The sequence below is a fragment of the Vulpes vulpes genome, chromosome 9, assembly GCF_048418805.1.
Source record: "Vulpes vulpes isolate BD-2025 chromosome 9, VulVul3, whole genome shotgun sequence".
Classification (NCBI taxonomy): Eukaryota; Metazoa; Chordata; class Mammalia; order Carnivora; family Canidae; genus Vulpes; species Vulpes vulpes.
In genome coordinates this window covers 51,578,889-51,597,344 of record NC_132788.1, presented here as the reverse complement: position 1 = coordinate 51,597,344, position 18,456 = coordinate 51,578,889, and the positions used below count along the sequence as shown (strand labels likewise).

Genomic DNA, 18,456 nt, shown 5'->3' with positions numbered 1-18,456 from the left:
AACAGGGTAGAACCGGCTATATTACCAGCCAGCAAATCTCCACTGTGCCTAATGGACTCTTTCCTCTCCTGGGATAGTGCTTACCTGCACCAACCTCAGATGGGTTTGGAAGAAGAGCCTGCTGCCCACTATGTCTGAAAAGGGACAGTGGCGGGAGAGGTCACTGGGAGTCAGTGGAAGAGGAGCTGGTGAGACTTTGCAAGCTATTTTATGAAATGTTCCTTAACCATGAACTAGAATTAATAATGAGTCTATATCGCTTGTGTGTTATGGTGTTATTTTCAAATTACTAGTCAGCCCTTCCCTCTCTAGGGTCGAATAAGCAAGATCTCTCAGAATCTGAGAGTGTGTATTTACATATATATCTCATTGTTTCAGCAGTCAGCTTGGACTAATGTTCTCACAGCCCTGTTTTGCAACAAAATCTGAGTCTTCTCAACTTCAGACCCTTTTACCTACCTTTTGTCTAAGGTGATGTAAATCTTAGGAATGAAAGGAACACTTTCTTTTTGGAAAAATTACTTAGCTTGTCTAAGCCTTAATTTCTTCATCTGTAAAGTGGAGGTAATAACATCAAACTTCCAGGGGTTGTGGTATAATGAATGATTCAGTGTGTGTAAAGCTCTCAGCAGAATGCCTGCCACAGGGTGGGCTCCCCTAAAGGTTAGCTACTTTTCTTAGTGACATGTGCTTAAGTGTGACTACATATCAGGTACAGGGCCAAGTGCTAGAACACAAAGATGACTAAGATATAGTCGTGACTGAGGGGTTGTTTGAAGTTTGTTGAGGGCGCAGAGTATATGGATGAGTAAAATTAAAATGAAGAATCATAGGTCCCATTAAAATTATGAATAGGGGAGAGCAAGTGGCCCCCTGTACCTGGGAGAGGGGTAAGGATAATGAGGAAGGACTTCGAGATCAGACACGCTGGACCTCAGACATGTTTATGAGGCAGATGGATGAGAAAGACAGGAGGGTGCTCCCTTTCTTCCTGTTTGATTAAGTACCTATCACAGAGGGTCCTGGTGGCACAGACCCAGAGCATTGCATACATTTCCCTGATCACGCATTTTACGACATACTCACGCTGCTGCCTCACTCTGGCTTGCTGGGGGCGGGGGAGCATTACTCTATGCAGCATCATAGGGAGCAGAGCAGTCATCAGAAGGCATCCAGCTTCTGCAGTTAGGTGGCTTACAGGGCATGCAGAGGAGACAGTGTATATGAGCTCAGCTTCTTCTGAGGTCCCTTTTAATGGAAAGGAACTCTGCAAGGCTGATAGACTCCTGCTGCATTGTGCTCTCACCTGCAGCAATGCGAGGAGGAAACCCTGGTAATGTGGGCTTTCTCTGCAGACATAATAAGAAGGGTCCTTACCACTTGCTAAATTCTAATTAATTTTCCCCATTTCTCTGACCTGCCCTTTCCTTCCATCAATGAGCCCTACTGATACATGCTGAATCTAGATAGCATGTGGGTCACTGATTATGGTGAAGCACCATTTTCTTTATTTTCTCCTTCTAGCGCTGGAAGGACCTAACTCAGTTTAGCCCATGGATGTACTCAGTAAATGCTAGTTGAAAGAAGTTCGGTCTCTTATATGGATGGAGACACTTTGTAGAATGTATTTGGATAGCAAGTGATAGGAAGGCAAAGCCCACGCTTGACTTGCTTACCAGAATATACCTGGGCCAGCATCAGACACAGTGCTGGCCTGGTGAAAAACAGATATTAAATATATTTTTTTAGTCATCAACACAAGGCTTCAGAGTCATCTCTCACTATTTCCCCCCACTTTAATGAGTTAATGCGTCTCAGAGATTGTGCCTATAGATATTCTCACATTTGTCTCTTACATTCCTACTGCTACTTTAATTCAAACCCTGGTTATTTGTCTAAAGTGTCACAAAAACCTTTTATGCAGTCTCCTGGCCTCCCTGTTTCCAGCATCACCTCATCACCTCTTTCTACTTCGTAGCCTATTTTCTAAAAGTATGGCCTGGGCAGCCCTGGTGGCTTAGCGGTTTAGTGCCACCTTCAGCCCAGGGCATGATCCTGGAGACCCGGGATCGAGTCCCACGTCGGGCTCCCTGCATGGAGCCTGCTTCTCCTTCTGCCTGTCTCTCTCTCTCTCTCTCTCTAATAAAAAAGTCTAAAAAGATAAAAAATGTAAGTATGGCCTGATCAGATCTCACTTCATCATCTTTGTATGTGTACATAAACAGACATAAGTGTGTGTATGTGTGTGTGTGTGTGTATTCCTCAGCCTGGAAACAAGACCCTTTACAATATATTCCACATCTAACTCTCAACATATTATCTCCTTCTGTCATTTGCTGTACTTGGAGGTACCACCTGCCATTCCATGAATATTCCATGTCTTTTAATCTTCATGAACTTGCTATTACTCAGTGCTCAGTTTGAATGCTACCTTGCCCTACCCAGAGGCAGAAGGTTTGAAATGTCTGAGCTGAGAGAGTCCCTGGAATATTCCACTGCTGCCTGCTTCCTGTGTACGTAGGGAAACTGAACCCTAGTAAGGAGACTGGGCTAATGTGAGCTCAACATTAAAGTCAGGACTAAAAAAGCTGTCCTGGCTCTTCATTCATACTTCTTCTATGCAGTCAGTCTTCATAAACCTGTAATAACATCTCTTATGACACTACTTATATTCCATTTTGCCTTACAACTTCTTGTAATTGTCTGGATTTGTAGGTCCAGGAGCAGAGACCATGTCCTAATCATCTTCGTATATTCTGCAGCACATGGCAAAGGGCTCACACATGGTAAGTGCTTTCTATGTGTATAAACAAGAATAAATGGATGGGTGGATAGGTAGATAGATGGGCGGATGAAAAGATGGATGAGTAGATGGGGGGTGGATAGAAGGATGGATGGAGGGAAAGATGAATAGATGTGTGGACGGATGGGTCGATGGATGGATGGCTGCATGCACGAATGAATAATTGGGTAATTATTGATATGGTAGTTCTCCAGGAATGTGTTCAGATATCCCCTTGGCCCCATAGCAGACTCAATCTGCAAACACTTGTATTATACAGCACAACTACAGGTGTGGCTCATTCATTTTCTGATGTGATGAGGAAGAGATTATGAGTGGGGGCTGAGTGAGGGACCTACCCTTCCAGGTGTGTATCATAAAAACAACAGGAGTCTTCATCTGCTCCAGCTCCTGTGTTAAGTACTCCATGTACATTACCATATTTAATCCTCACAGCAACTTTATGAAACAAGTGTTCTTATTATTCCCAATTTAAAGGCACTGAATGGAGTTGAATAACTTGTAAAGGAAATTGTAGAGCTAGGATTTGAGCCCGGCTTTTTCTGACTCAGAAGCCCGGGCTCTTACCCATGACACACAGCCAGGAAATATCGGGGTGGCAGGTGGGTGCAAGGCTTTGGAGATCAGAACCGCTATGTTTGAACCAAGTCAGACCACTAATTTCCTGAGCAAGCAAATCACTTAATTTGACTTCTCGGTTTACTCTATGGTTTAATGGAAATAATAGAATCTTCTTAGCAGGAGTGCTGTGAAAATTAATGACTGAATAAAAAGGGGTTTAAGATAAAGATTCTCAAATAAAAGGAGCTGGAGGGAGAGATTTTAGAGTGCTGTGAGGAAAAGAGTGAGAAGGTGCAGTTGACTCTATTTCCATTGGCTGGTTTGTGAGCTGGTCATGTCTTTGTAAAAATGTCAGCTTCAAATAGATTTGCATGGACGAGGTGTTCTGGGGGAAGTAGAACCCAGTACATACTTTCTAGATTTGATTTTTATACATTTATGAAACATTGCTTGTAGCATTCTATTATTTAAAAGAGAAATACTGTTATGAATGGATAATGGTGGTAATCACACCCTGTTAGGGACCCAGGGGCAACAATATGCATGGCCTTGGCCTCCGAGTCAGCCTGGCTTCTCCACTGGTAAACTCAGCATTCCACATTCTTTCCCTTGATCTGCTTGTGTTCAATCATGGACACAGTCAGAGGATGGACAAAGAGCAGTGCTTTATGTCACCACGTCCACCCTTCTCTCCCCCTCTCCTCTTCAGATGGGAGTGTCTTGGCATGATTTTTCATAGGTAGGATTCCTGCTCCTAGAGTTTGTCACCCTTCATGGGGCTGTACGTGACCACCATCCATGCCCTCCTGGATGAATGAACAAATGTCCCTCAACCTCTTCTAACCCAGCCAGGTATCACTCATCCATCCTTCCATTCATCAAATATTTGTGGAATATTAGCTCTGTGCCAGATGCTGTTCTAACACTGGGATGTGATAGACGCGATCTCTGCCCTGTGGGGAGATTCACCATCAAATATTCAGTGAAATAATTGAACTATGAGAAGAGGAGACAAGTGGGTAAGGAAGGGTAAAGGGAAGTAGAAAAGCCTATGACAAAAAAGTACAACTGTATGGGATGGGATCAAGGAAGTCTTCCTGAAGAGGCGATTTTGAGTGGGAATTGAAAGATGCACAAGAATTAGCAGGGTTTATAGTGCCCAGTTGCTAGGTGTATGGGTTACGGAGACAAGCAAGACCAGGAGGTAAATGGCATAGCCCTGACCCCAGGGTGCCTCCACTTGGTCAGGGAGATGGACAAACATACTAACAATGATGCAGAAAGTGGCAAGTGCTATTGGTGGAAGTGTGTAAGCTGGAAGGTGAGTGGGGGGTTCCTGTCTGGAACATCCAAGGGCAGTTGATATTTTCTGGGGAGTTGCTCTGGAGCATAAGTGGAATTAGCAGGTAGATAACAAAGGAGAGAGATGAGGGCATTTTATGAAGATGGAACACCTTGGACAAAGCTCAGATTGCTGAAGCATCCCTTTGAGAAAGCATGGATAACTTTTCAAATCTATAGAGTAGGGACAGGTTGGGAGGATGAGACTGGAGAAAGGATGAAGTCCTGTAAGGAAGGGCTGTGTGACTTATGCTAAGTAATTTGAACTTGATGGAAAAATGTTCTGTGAAGAAATATTGAGGGGTTGTAGTCAAGGTAGTAGAGTGACCAGATTTGCACTAGAGAATCCTCTGCCTGGCAGGAGTGCGCTGGGCAGGAGGCAGAGGAAGCTGTGCAGGAGCAAAGTCAAGGAAAGATTCTTTACCATGTTCTCCAAGGAAGCAACTCTTTGCAATAACAAGTCCCTAAATCACAAGTTCCTTGGCTGACTACACTTCTTATCCCACCATCTCTTAGATAGAACGCCACCTGTACTCAATCATTGTGGGGAACCCAGCAGGAAATATTCCCAATGGATTGGTTCAGGCTTTCCAAACACATTTGACCACCATGTTTAGAGTGATTTTCCTAAAATTAAAAGCCGAGTGTATCAGTTCTTGCTTAAAATCATTCAGAGGGTTTTGGACAAAGCTCAAATTCCTTGCCTTATACCTTCAAGGCCTTTCTAGAACTAGTTGTTGGCAGAGCCCGCTCTGGGACAACCATTCCAGAGTGACAGCTTTTGTAGATTTTCTCTTAAGAGAAATGTCTTCCCAAGTCCTTTGCCCATTTCATTTGGTTAGTTTTCTTTCTATTTTTGAGTTGCAGGAGTTCTTTATACACTTCAGGTATTAATCCCTTCTCAATATGTGTGTTGAAAGTGGTCCATGTCTTGAGACCAGAGAAGTATGTTAAAAATCATGGAAGAGATGATGGATGAGATTTGGATGGGTTGGGTTTGAAATGCCTAAGGAATATTCAGGAGCAGACCCCATAGAGATTGTCTTCGTTACATTTCCAAATTTTCTTAATTAAGAGGACAATATCCTGGCTATTGTCAAAACCTTTATGTCTTTGCCATCATTGTCAATACCGCCATCTTCATTTTGGGTGGCGGTAAGATACTGAAATCTAGAAGCCTTTACTATCTAATCCTGTAAAGAACAGGTTTGAAGAAACAATATATAAGAAGATATTTTTGAATAACTTATAACAAGTCTACTTCCTTAAGATGTCTGGGTCTTCACATGCATCAAACCAGGCCATGCTAGTGCTATGCTGTTCTGGACACTTAGCCACTCCTGTTCCTGAATCATGCTTTGATGTTATGTTTTGGCTGTACAGAACATTGTAGACTCCATCCAGGTGAAGCCTGTTGCTGTTCTGAGGTAGGGATGGTGTTAAGGACTTTCTCCAAAATAGCCAAACTTTTACCTAGTCAGGACTCCTTTGAGAAGATCCTTTTAGGATCTGAAGAGAAGATGGAAGCAAAAGGCAGAGTTTGGGGAGCAAAATGTAAGAAGTAAAAGAAAGAAAGGGAGAAAAAGTAAACTAGGGGGAAACACCCATGGAGACCAGGGCCAGGTGGAAGGTCTCACACAGGCAGGGGCTATTATCACCAAAGATGAGGAAGAGGAATTAAAATAGAGGGTGGGGGGGTGTCAGCTCCCAGGGTGTTCAAGAAAGATGAGGACTTGTCTCCCTTAGTGAACGTGGGAGTGTGGGATTTGTTGGTGGCTTTAGCAAGTGAAGAGGTAATTTGAGGAAAGAACCCATGTAGAGAGGAAAAGTTTGAAAATACAGATATGGAAAGGGAAAATTAGCAAGAAAGAAACTATTAAAGAGGTGAGACGGTGTGAGATTCAAAGCAGAGGTAGATGGGATCCCTGGGTGGCTCAGCGGTTTGGCGCCTGCCTTCAGCCCAGGGCGTGATCCTGGAGTCCCCGGGATCGAGTACCATGTCAGACTCCCTGCGTGGGGTGGAGCCTGCTTCTCCCTCTGCCTCTGTGTGTGTGTCTCTCATGAAAAAAAAAAAAAAAAGCAGAGGTAGAAGGTTTGGCCCTGGACAGGAAGAAGGAGACTTTTTCTATTAAACATGAGGGCAGAAGGGATGGCAAGGATGACAGAGGCTGGGCAGCTCTTCCCCAAACCATTTTCCTTCCTTTCCCATAGGCAGTTGGACCAGATTCTCATTCTCCTCTACCAGTAGGTCCAGGCACATGATTAAGTGCCAGCCATTGGACTATGAGTGGAAGTGGTATGTGCTACCTATTAAAAATTCTCATGCACACCCCTCCAGACTCTTTGCTCTGGCTGAGGGAGATGATGACCTTCAGAGAGACCTTGAAAACCACATGGGGATGACCACAGCACCTCCTTGAATCTTGGTGTCTGAATGACTGACAAGGAGCACTCTCCATGCTCCTGACCCCTTTTTCCCCAACATGGAACCTAGGCTGGACTATTAATGCAGTCAGCTGGAAAGTTATCTTGTGGGAGTCACCAAACCATTGCAAGTTGTTGCATGTGACAAAGGTTATATGCCTAAGATATCCCAGAATAGAAAAGAATTTTAAAAAGGAGCTGATGGAGGGCCTTTGAGGCATGGCAGAAATAGAGGATAAGGAGACAGTTGTGTAGGGACTGAGTGGCTCAGTGGCTGGCTGAGTGTCTGCCTTTGGCTCAGGGTGTGATCCTGGGGTCTGGGGATCCAGTCTCACATTAGGCTCCCTGTGAGGAGCCTGCTTCTTCCTCTGCCTGTGTCTCTGCCTCTCTCTCTGTGTGTCTCTCACGAATAAATAAATAAAATCTTTAATTAAAACAAAAGGAGACAGCTGTGTAAAGACCAGGGAAGAGAGTTCCAGGTGGCGTGAAGAGCAAATGCAGAGTCTGTTGGAGGAGGCCACTCTCTATGTCCTGGAATTGTCAGAAGTCCAGTGTGATTGGAGCATAGTGTGTGCATCCAGGGGTGGAGGGTGGAGGGAGTGGCACAGGGAGCTCAGGGAGCTTGGTGTGGCCTTTCTGTCCTTGTATCAAGCTGGTACTTTGAGTTCAGCTGGATCCTTCCAAATAACCACATGTTTCATGCCACCTTCTGCTGGGCTTGCACTGGGGCAAGCGGTGGAGCCCAGCCTTTTGGCTGCAGCAAGCCTCCACTGCAGGTGCTTGAGACCATGACTGCCCCTAGAAAGGCAGCTCTGGTCATGGTTGCCTCAAACTCTGGCTTCTGCTCTTGCTCGAGCTACCTGGAGTGTAGAGCAGAGGGCTACCTATGCCCTGAGTAAGAGTTCAGATGACAAGTTTATGTAGGTGTTTATCCACAGTCCCTGTGACCTCTCCTAGATCTGAGGTGCCTGTCATCTGGATGTTTTGTGGGACATCTATCTCAGCTGAGTGAGCACTTTTCCCCCAGAGGTCCCCCGCACTCAAAAGGATGTGCTGTCAGTCCCTTGCCACGCGTTCTGCAGTCAGTGGCTCTCCCGGGTACAGTGCTATAGGCCGGGACATTTTAGATACAAATCAGCTAAGAACTTAATGAGCGCCTTGGCAATTTTCATCGTCCATCTCCGAGCCTATCTGCTCACTGTTGCTGTGGTGATTCATCTGTGTGGAACACTTGGCTCTGGTTGCGCTAATGATGCATTTTACATGAACACAGCCCTAGCTGACATATAAATCCCCCCTTGCTTGAATGGAAACATAACCTGTAATGCAGCTACTAACTGGTTGGTTTTTAATTTAACTCCTGTGTTTTTCAGAAAAAAAGAAAATTCTACCCTGAGGGAATATGAAGTTTAAGTCTGGCTAGATTTAACTGATGTTCAGTCATCCTTCATGGGGGTGTTCCCCAGCATGGACTGCCACATAGCGGGGGCCTAGAAAAATGCCAAATTCCTCCTTCTCTCTGAGTGACTGGAAAGATGTCTAAGACCTTGGGCTGGATCCTGGAGGAGCCTGGGGTATGATAGAACCCACAGAATTTGAGAAAGGAAGTGCTGCATTCTCTTGTGTTAGAAGACATTGCTCACCACATGATTATCTCTCCGTGCAGGTGTCAACTATTGAGATCAGCTGGTGTCACCTTTCGTCTTGCAGAGGTGAGAGCACAGCTTTCTTCTTGTAGAAGTTGGAAAGGAAACTTAGTTGGTTTCAGAGGTTGCCTATGGCCCACTTAGCTCCGTTTGCTGCACACAGTCCAAGCAAGTGGCTATTTCCCCAATTGTCCATGGGCCTAAGAGTCCCCTGGAGCCCAGGTGAAATGGCAGGTTCCAGGGTGCCACCCACAGAGCTCTGATTCAGAATTTCTATGGCGGGGTCCCAAGCTTTGCAGTTGAAGGTAGCTCTCCACAGGGTCATGAGCTTGAGACAAAAAGTGGCTGAGAACAAAAAGTGTTGATGACAGACAGCGGTGAGAGGCATGCTGTTCGTTACTGCTGTGCATTGGCCATGCGCATGGCACTCTGGGTGCCAAACGTGCTAAGTGATATTCATTTCTTCATTTTCCTGCTAGGTGCCAATTCCCATGCTACATGCTGGGAATACAGAAATGAGTCAGCAAAAGCTCTTGCCCCATGAAATTCTTAGGCCAGTGTGTATGGGCAAGTAGACATCCATAGACCTAGTACAATATATGAAGACCGATGGTGCCCTAATGTAGCATGAACCCAGTTGGAAGAATCATGGAATAAAAATTTTCATTGCCACTTATTGAGCACTTAGTAGAGGCCGGATTTTGTCTTACATAAGCTAAGTAAATTCATCCCAACAACTGTACAAGGCAGGTAAAGATGAGGTCTAGGCTGTTAACGTAGTTTGCACAAGGCTGCCCAGTTAATAACTAGCAGAGCCAGATGGTTGTGGCCAAAGTCCATGTTCTGAAGAACTCTATTTTAAAGTTTAGAGAGAAGAGGCCTGTTATTTGCTGAACACCTACTGCGGGGGGGGGGGGGGGGGAGGCTCACTAAGTTGATTATTCATGACATTTCTGAGTGCACCAGAGTTCTGTGAGGAAAAATGCTGTAAGCATGGATAGACTGGATAGACAAGGCACACTTGTCCTGATGCCACCTCACATCTCATAGCCAGGGCCTAAATGGATGCAGGTTGCTGGGATGTTGGTTCCCTTAGCCTTGCTGGTGGCTGGGCAGGGTCTTGTTACCTCCAGCTATGCCCCCAGTCGATTTACCCCAGTGTACTCACAACGTGGGGTTCAGACTACCCTGGTATCTATTTCCTTGCCCTCTAAAGCAACTGATGCTGTGTAGATGGTAGTTCTTTCAGCCTGAGATGACTGGGGATTAGTTTGCATTTCCATTCTCTGACCACTTTGGATGCTAACTCATTGCCTCTCTGCCACCAGTCCCCTCTCCCAGTCTTTGTATCATTTCAGTCAGGTTGGTAGGTGGGTGTTGGGAGAAAGCACCCCTCTGCTGGAACAGCAGTGGGAGCCGTTTAGTCCCTTACGGTCCATTTGCCATCACACTGACTCACTCTGTGCACATTTTATCTGTTGGGGTTTCGGTTGAAGACATCCTTCTTCACTTCCTCTCCTAAAAACAGTCACATCTTGTGTTCCAAGAAGCATGACTGCTCCAGCATTAGTCACATGTCATGGGTGGTCACTTGCACCTCTACTTGAAGATGGGCTGCCATCTTTGGTGATGTTAGTAACAGGTCCTTAATCAATGTGCTATTTCTATACCCTTCTTTACAAGTTACTATTAGGGGCCAATTATATTTAAAAAACCACTTTCTTTTACTCAGTTCAACCAAAACAGGAAGCCAAAGGTATGAATACTCTTCCTGTGAATCAACAGAGGAACACTTAGCATCTGCACCCATGAACCTACAGCTTCAGGCTGCTAGATTTGCTTCTGGAAGAATGGAAGGTTGCAAGCTGGACCCTGGGGTAGTAAGCAGGTAGGAATGGGAGGTGGAACAGCTGTGCCTAGTGACCTTACAAGCTAAGCCTGGAAGACACTAAATAGAGAGTCACACACTGTGAGCTGGAGTGACAGGGCTCGGAAGCCAGGGCAGGGATGGGCAGCTTCATTCCAGGGGTGTTATAAATAAGGTGACAGGCAAGTGCTGACTAGCAGCTGATGTACTTTAGTAGCAGTCAAACTGGAATGACAGTCCTGGGCCTTCTGGGAGCTAGTGAGAAGGGGGGCTGGGGGTATGGTGAGTGTTAGAAGTCTGGACTTATGTCAACACCTTATGATGGATCAGACAGACACACACACACATGCTATTGTCACTCAGACTCCTTTGGCCTCGCTGATTGTCCAACACTGAGTCACAGGTCGCTAACTTGTGATTAGTGATATATATTTCAATATTAACCAGTGAGTCACAAGTATCAAGGAGTAGGAACCAATATGGTTTCAAGTCATCCCATGATATCACTTGGGTTTAAAGAGTCCTTTCTTGGCTGTTCAGGGGGCTGCTTGCCAGAGAGGAGCAATTTGTTACCCTCCTGTCCAGATAGGCTGGTTGGTATGCCTTCGGTAGTGTCCACCAGCCTGCTTCTTCCCAGGGAAGAGGTAGGTTGAGTGAGATCATGCGCAGAAAATGTTTGAAGATCTGAAAACAAAAGGCCTATATGCAGGAGCTAGTCTGCCACCGTCCTCTGTCCAAAATAAATAGCCTTTTTTGACAGCTGTTGATGGGTGCTAAGAAAAGCAGGAGAGTACCTGTACCCAGACCTGTCTAATTGCTCTCCCCCTCCACCAGCTTCCACCTGGAACCTGTGCTCATACCAGGCTTTGAGCTTCCCTGTGAGTTTCTCTTTTGTTCCTGTTTACATGCTGGACTTAATTTCTGCAGAACTATGGCTTACGTAGCAGTTGCCCTCAGCATCACCAACTCTGACACTTTGAGTCAGCTATCTCGGGGATGGAGGTGGGCAGGAGGACTGGTCCTTCTCTGATGCTGCCATTTGGGTCCATTGGCCTTGTTCTTCTCTTCATTCTTTCATCAAGATTGTCCCAAGTGCCTCCTATGGGCCACAGGCTGGATGGGATGAGCCGAGGATACAGAGATGGAAGTGTTCAGTCTGTGGCCAGGAGTTGTTTTAAGGCCAGTTGGGGAAAAATGGCAATAATCTGATGAGTCTGCACAACAGAACAGGTGAACAAATAGTAGGTGTGATTGGAAGTGGAAGGTCATACCCTAGGAGACATCTACATAGGTAGCTTGTTTCATTTGTTGCCAGATCTCATGATTACATTGAATCTAAATCTCCCTTTCTGTAACCTTGAACCATTTATCCAAATTCCTCCCTCCGGAACCACACAGAATAAATTGTGCTCCTCCTCCATAATGCTGGAACCCGGGATATGTGAGCTTCTCTCTTCCAATGCTAATGGTCTCATGCCATTAGGTCTAGACCTGTCCCCTGCTTTAATTGCTGTCTTCTGGATATATTCTAGTTTCTTAAAGTCTTTGCTGAAGTCAAAAAGTGTAAGAACCCAATATAATATTCTGGGTTTAGCTGCACAGAAAGACAAATAAATGAGGAATAATGAATATAATAAAATAAAAAGGAGCCTGACAGTGTGTGTGTGTATTTAACTCATGGGTAGAGAAAAAGAATATATTTTTATTTTTAATTTTACAGAATGCAAAATCAGTTCAAAACCTTTTTGGTATACCATAATTGATTTTGATTATCTTAAATGATAGCTTATAGTTCTATTGTCTGGTGTGTTTATGCTAAAGTCCAATTAAGAAAGTGTGATGAGGGGATCCCTGGGTGGCGCAGCGGTTTGGCGCCTGCCTTTGGCCCAGGGCACGATCCTGGAGACCCGGGATCGAATCCCACGTCGGGCTCCCAGCGCATGGAGCCTGCTTCTCCCTCTGCCTGTGTCTCTGGCTCTGTCTCTGCCTGTGTCTCTGGCTCTGTCTCTCCTTCTATCTCTCAAGAATAAATAAATAAAATCTTTAAAAAAAAAAAAAAAGAAAGTGTGATGAAAATATCACATGTGATGGTGCACAGCCCATCAAGTCCATCTGGACCTTTATTTGACCTTCCACCCTCAGCTGTGGCCTTAGTACCCTGGGTGACCCTCCATTTCTGAGTAACTTTCTAATCTAGGCAGACACATGATTTTCTCTCTGGTCAAAGCAAGCTGTAACCAAACCCTGATCTCATGTGGACAACCCTGGAGAAGGCTGGCACAAACCACTCCCGAGTGGCCATTTGGCTTCCAATGTCTGTGAGTAGTACACACCCTGAAGAGTGCAAGTTTGTGCAACCATCCATTGTACCTGGATGTGGATGGCCCGTGACGTCTGCTTCTAAAGCACAGCCCGCGAGTCCTGGTTCCCGTCTGTCTTGGAAGAGCTTGTCTGTGTGTCAGAATTTACCTGTCACGGGGTTGGTAGTTTGGGCCCTGGCATCTATTCCAACTGTGTATCTCCCAGAATCTCTTGGAGTGAGGGTTATGGATGCAAAGCTGAGTTTCCCAATTAGATGCAGTCGTGCAAGATTTGAAAAGGGGCAATCTGACTACAGGTCAGATTTCTGCAGCTTTGGCTGGTTTCTGGCCAGCAAGGTCTTAAAGGTGTATGCTCTTCTGTAGCAAAATTCTATTGTATAGTCCCTAGCCTCCTGTGAGTAGAAAGTTGATAGTTTCCAGATCCCACAGATCTGTTCTAGACCTCAGCTGTTCCTGTGGCAGCCTGCCAACTCTCCACCTTCCACCTGGGGTGGAGGGGGCAGCTCCGCTTATGGGTTGGGTTGGCCAGGAGGTATGGGAAGTTTTTCCTGGAGGTCCAACCTGCAGCCTTACCGCCCCCCCTCCCCCAGCCCTTCCACCGATTTTGTAAGCACAGAACTGCCTGTATTAAATCAAATCCCATTCTCTTTAAAATAGCTACTTTCTGTTTCCTCATACCGAGCCTTGACAGGTACATTTATCAAGGCTAGTGTCTGAAAGGTGATTTCAGCTCTTTTACCTTCATGAAAAAGTGCCTTGTGAGGTTGCTGTCTCTAGAGCCTTAAACTTGAGTTTTCTGTCCTGTGTCTGTTGTACCCATGACCTTGAACAATCACTCAGCTCTCAAGTTCTTTTCCTTATCGATCAAATTAGGCAAATAATACCTGCTTGGCCTATGTGTGCATAAGTAGAGAGAATTAATGTGAAAATGGGGTTTGGGCAGTGAAGTGACTGCTGTGTTTGCTCCTTGGTCATTATAATATGCTCCAATATGCCCAGTCTCTTCCTTTTATAACATTTCAATTAGAAAATGTCTCTTCATCAGAAAGTGAGAAATAGTATCCAATGTCCTATCACATAGTTTGTTTAGATTACCCATGGCTCTTTTCAAACCAGATACCTTGAGACCCTGGAGAGAAAGCTGACATTTAGGCAGTAATTTATTAATGCATAAGTGGAAAGTTGGTGAAGTCAGAGAACTTTTGAAGTCAGCCAGCTATCAAGATGGACAGCGGTATTATCTAGCATGTGAACTCAGTGGCTTATGAAAAAAGTCCTATGGAAAAAGAAGACAGTTTATAAAATCAAATAATACCTCATCAATGGTGGACCATTGGTTCCCTTTCTACTACGTGTTGAAGATCTGCCTCGTATGAGGCTTTCTGCTAGGCATAGACCTTATGCTAGATGTTAAAATAAGTACATTAAGGAAAATTTTACTGTATGTCAATTATATATTAGTTTGCCCAACCAAATATAAAGAGAGATGCAGAAATAAACACGAAGTTACTTCCTTTCCATGCCTAGCAAAGCCTGTTTGTGGTGTAGAATGAACGGAGCCCTGCACAGTGTGCTGTAACACACTCCTCTGTGCAGATGATGGCTCCTTGGCGCACCCATAGTCTGCCCTCACCCTATTATTCCTTCTTGTGGGAATCCTGGCCCCTCTCTGCCTACCTGATTCTCAGCATCTTCAGGCCCTGCTCAGAGGGGCACCCACTCTAATTTTCTTGATTTTCAAAGTTGAAATGAATCCCTCTCTGCTATCCTACTCATTCACCCATGTTGCATCTAGAATGCATCATTTTTCTATGTTATTTTGTTATTTTTTAGTTATCTCAATATACAAGCATAAAGTATTTATATATTTAATTAACTATTTTAATTAATAGGAGCTGGTGCAGCATGGTGCTGGTAGGGAATAAAGTTTGCTGAATTCAATCCTGAATGGATCCTACATACATTTCACTGTATTGAGTAATTCTGAGAAGATAACCATGGAATAGATACTGGTGAAGCCTCAGTGAGAACCAATAGTCCCTGTCTCCATCTTTCCTATTATTTGCTGCCCTTTTTCTAGCTTCTACCTGCATACCCTTGCCATACAAACAAGCGTACACCCATTTATTAGAAGCAGATCATATGCTAGAGCAGGCAAAGAGTATTAGGGACCACAGGAAATCAGGTCAATTTTTTGGCTTTAAGTTTAATTCTTTACAGTGCCAGGTGCATGGAATTTCAGGGAGGAAAAAGTAGAAAATTTATTTAAAACCCCATTAGATCGAATAAGTGAAGTACATAGGTGTATTCTGTTAGCAGTTGTCCTGTGTACATTATCTAATTACTATTTTAATAATTACTGTTTTAGTAATCCCTCAAATTCAAGAAGAAGGTGAAAAGAACAACAAGAAGACAGAGACATTTAAGAAAGTGTAGAGGATTTGCAATGACTTGCCTGAAGAAGTGAAATCTGAAAAGTCATTTGAAAAAACTTAGTGCTGTTAATGAAAATGCCACACATACATTTATACAGAATTGCAAAGCATCTAATATTTTGCATTTAGTATCTCATTAGACCTTCACAGCCACCCTGTGTGGCAGATAGGGTATATGTTTGCATATGAAGAAATTATTTAGTCCAACGATATGCCTCTTTGACCTCTTTGAAGATACCAAATTTCATTGTAAGTGATTTAGAGAAATATGCCTATCTGAAAAGTTTTAGCTGCCATTTTGTTTTAAGATATCAGACTACATCATTAATGAGCTTAATTCCTTTTAGTAGCTTACTAGTTAGGGTCAGATTCAGCTAATGTTATCATGGAGCAGACAGAGAAACAAGATGATTTTCTTTGAAAGGAGGGCTTTGCTCACATGGGTTACAGTGTTGGCAGGGTCTTGTTTGTTAAGATCAAAGTACAAAGGGAAAGACGCTAAACATGTGATTCCAGGCATGTGTCTTTCTTCCTTGGAGTATATACCCACAGAAAATAAACACAGTGCTGAAAGAACATGGGGTGCAGATCTGAAATGCTCTGGATTGGTCATAGGTGAGTGAAGGTGAAGCCCTTTCTACTTTCAGCTCTCTGTCAAGTTGTTGTGCTGCCATCTCGAAATTAGCCAGAACATGGGATCTGAGGGAAGAAATTAGAAGACAACTCTCTTTTGTTTTAAACAGAGACATGAAAAATAGTACTTAAAATGTAGCAGAAGTTTTTCAAGTTAGAGATTCATTTACTTAGCTAAGATGTATGACTGCTGTACACTAGGGACCCAGAGATAGAGATGGCATGGTTTTCATCCTTGCACAGCTCACGAACTAATGGGAGAGATGAACATGTAAGCCCAAATCATTCAATAAAAATATCTCTAATAGTGTGGGGTGGGAGCAACAGCATATTTGAGGAGATGGGGAAGGTTTCTTAGAGGTGATACTGGAGAGTACAGAAGCTAGCTTCAGTCAGTGGAGAGAGGGAAAACTATTCAGGCAGAGGAAAGCAAAAGCACAGAGATGTGAAATGTAGGGACAATTTGCTGAAATGGTCAGTGATTCATGAAACATGTGCTAAAGTCCAAATGAAGATGGAGGAGATTACACATGAAAATAAAGAAAATTTCTGAAAGGTATTTTCGTACTCAGAAGGTTACCACTCTGGAGAACATAGCTTTAGAGTGATGTTTTTCAAACTTTGATGTGCTTAGAATCTGAATAGGGGTCTCACTAAAATATGGATTCCAAATAAGATTTGAGGTGGGGCCTGAGGTTCTGTGTTTCTCACATTCTTTCAGGTGGATGCTGATGCTGTTGTTTTGTAGCCTACTCTGGGGATATGAACAACAAGTGGGAGAAGGACAATAAGGATGATAAGCCTCGCACTCAGTTCAAGGTATGGGTGTTGAGTGTGCCTGTGTGCGTGTAGCTACTGTGGGCAGGATTGGATGTTATTCAGCAATGGACAGCAACCAGTGCTTTTAAACAGAGTGGTGACAAAGTCATATCTGTGTCTAGTGACAAAGTGAAGAATGGCTGGGAGTGGGTAGCACAGGGCACAAAAACAGGATGCTGGGCAATAATCTAGGTACTGATATTGGGGGCCTGAGCATTCCTAGTAACAGCAGCAGTAGAGACAATGAGGTGGATTCAAGAGATACTCAGGCATTAGGACAGACAGGGCATGATGATGGACCGGATTGAGGGTGTGAGGCAGAGGCAGAAGGAGGGAAGAATGATTTACAAGAATCAGTTATGGAAGAGTGGGGTTTAGTGCTCTTGTGATGCCGTATATAATGCAGAAAGAAGAAATGGGCAGGTTTGGGATGAAAAGGAGCCCATAGATCAAACAAACAGAGCTTCTCAAAAGGCAATCATCATTCAGAATCAAGGCCGAGGAGAGAGGATACCGTCCTGATATATACGCGTGGTGCAGAGAAATGAATGACGGGTTCAATAAAGGGATGGCCCCAGGGACAGAAGGAGAAGAGCAGGCAGTATTGTAGCAAGCTGAAGCCAAGCACTTCAAGAAATAGGTCCCATCGATGTCAAATACTCCAGAATGCTCATAAGGATGAGGTCAATTGAGTGTTTAAGTGTTCAAGATGATGTTGGCGAAGGTAGTTCCAGAAGCATTATGGATGTAGGACTATATATTAATAAGGTAGGGAGAGTGTGGTAGGCAGGATAATGGTCTTCCAAAGATGTACCTGCTGTAGTCCTTGGCACATATCAATGAGCTATTTTAAATGGTGAAGAGATTTTGCCATTGTGACCAAAGTATGGACCTTGAGTTGTGGAGATTATCCAGATAGGCCGCATCTAATCACGAGTTCTTATAAATAAAAGAGGAGGCAGGATCATGCCTCAGAGAGAGATGTCATGACCACTCAATCCACTGTTGCTGTCTTTGAAGATGGAGGAAGGGGGTCATGAGTCAAATGGGGACCTTAGTCCTACACTTGAACCGAATGACTAGGGAACGGATTCTCTTCTAGAGCCCCCAGAAAGGAATGAAGCCCACTGACACCTTGACTTTTTTTTTTTTAAAGATTTTATTTATTTATTCATGAGAGACACAGAGAAAGAGAGAGAGAGGCAGAGACACAGGTGGAGGAAGAAGCAGGCTCCATGCAGGAAGCCCGACGTGGGGTTCGATCCTGGGGATCGCACCCTGACTGAAGGCAGGTGATTAACCTCTGAGCCACCCAGGGATCCCCCAGACACCTTAACTTTTGTCTGCTGAGACCTGTGCCAGATTTCTGACCTAGGAAACTGTCCGCATTTGACACTATGTGATTTTGGCTATTCACTGGTTGAGGCTGATTGATAAGTAAGATCACTGTATTTACTGCAGGGATTATAATGCATCTCTCCTTCCTTTGGAACTTTCTTAATTTATACATAGACCTTATTTTTCAGAGTAGTTTAGGTTCTACAGCCAAATTGGGGAGAAGGTACAGAGATTTCCCATATGTCCCCTCCCCTACTATGAATGTCCC

The 18,456-nt window shown here is 44.2% G+C and overlaps 1 long non-coding RNA gene across 1 annotated transcript; it reads left to right on the top strand.

Moving 5' to 3' along the window:
• Window positions 1-2,715: 2,715 nt before the first annotated feature.
• On the top strand, window positions 2,716-16,845 carry LOC140593891 (uncharacterized). The gene is made up of 3 exons (XR_011994282.1): window positions 2,716-2,786; window positions 8,796-8,841; window positions 16,753-16,845. It is a non-coding gene; the product is annotated as an uncharacterized lncRNA (long non-coding RNA).
• Window positions 16,846-18,456: the final 1,611 nt, after the last annotated feature.